The following is a 1,474-nucleotide window of genomic DNA, read 5'->3' as shown; positions in this document are numbered from 1 at the left end:
TATATAGCTCTGGTTAGGGGCCAAATGGATTACTGCATGCAGTTCTTGTCACTGCACTTTAGGAAGTATGTGAGGGTCCTTGAGAGTGTGCAGAGGAGATTTACCACAATGGTTCCAGGGCTGGAGGATTTTAGTTACAGTTGGAACTTGGAAAAGCTGGGTGGAGATTTAATAGAAGTGTACAAGGTTATGACAGTCAGTAGATAAGTTAGACAAGGAAAACCTGTTCCCATTAACAAATGGTACAAGGGCTAGGGGACACAGATTGAAAGTTTTGGGCAGAAGAGGCAGGGGAAATATGAGGAAGCACTTTTTTACACAGTGGGAAGTAATGACCTGGAACTCGCTGCCCACAAGCGTGGTGAAAGCGAAGATGATCAATGACTTCACGAGGAAGTTGGATGGCCACCTGACAGAAATAGACTTGCAAGGTTACAGGGATCGAGCCGGGGAGTGGGACTGACTGCATTGCTCCATACAGAGCTGGTATGGACTCAATGGACCGAATGGCCTCCGTCAGTGTCATAAATAAATGACTCTAAGACTCTGAAATGAATTTTAAACCGATGATTCTTGTGTTGGTTATTGAATTAATTCATGAGAAGTCTGAATAATTTAATATGATTTGCAGCATCACGGAGAGAGCATTGGGATTTTGGAAACTGACAAATTGGAACTCCAGTCAGTGCTGGTTTAGGTAAAGGATGTAAGAAGTGAAGCAGGTAAAACCTTTTGAGTTAATTACCAAATGATCCACTTGTCTCTGGTAACCAACCTTGCTTTCAAGAAGCTACTTTTTTTTTCCAAAATATACTTTATTGATAAAAATCTCAAAAAATTACATTCCCAAACAGTTTAAACCAGCAAAAAGTCAAAAAAATACAAACAGTGCAAAGGTGATCAGTTTCCTTCTATACAATTATGAGTTGCCTCACAACCTTTCCATTTCATTGTCATGCCATATACATTTTTACATTTACAGCACACAAAATTTTCCCAATACAGTTCGAGGGGTTTTCCATGGATCCAGCCCCTCAGTTCAGCTTGGTGGGGGGACCTTACACTGAGGTCTTTCCCCATTGAGCCTTTGCTGCGGCTGCCCCAAGCTTTAGTGCATCCCTCAGCACGTCGTCCTGGAACTTGGAATGTGCCAGTCTGCAACATTCGGTGGTGGACAACTCTTTTCGCTGGAAGACCAGCAAGTTTCGGGCAGACCAAAAGGCGTCTTTCACCGAATTGAAGCTACTGCTCTCTGAAATCACTTCATTGCTTTAAACAGTTTTTCAACAAAAAATGGTCTCATTTCTTTTCCCTATTTCCATATCAGGGTAACTTGTGGAGGGTTCAACATGTTTGTGTGAAATGATCATCTGTCAAATTAGAAGGCCCAACTGTAAAGTGCTGTAATTTTTCACTTCACTTGCAGTGTTGTGGGGTTTTGTTGGAGACAACAACGCTATTAGAAAATGTAACA

The sequence above is a fragment of the Heterodontus francisci genome, unplaced genomic scaffold (genome assembly GCF_036365525.1).
Source record: "Heterodontus francisci isolate sHetFra1 unplaced genomic scaffold, sHetFra1.hap1 HAP1_SCAFFOLD_43, whole genome shotgun sequence".
Taxonomy (NCBI): Eukaryota; Metazoa; Chordata; class Chondrichthyes; order Heterodontiformes; family Heterodontidae; genus Heterodontus; species Heterodontus francisci.
This window is presented reverse-complemented; position numbering follows the sequence as displayed.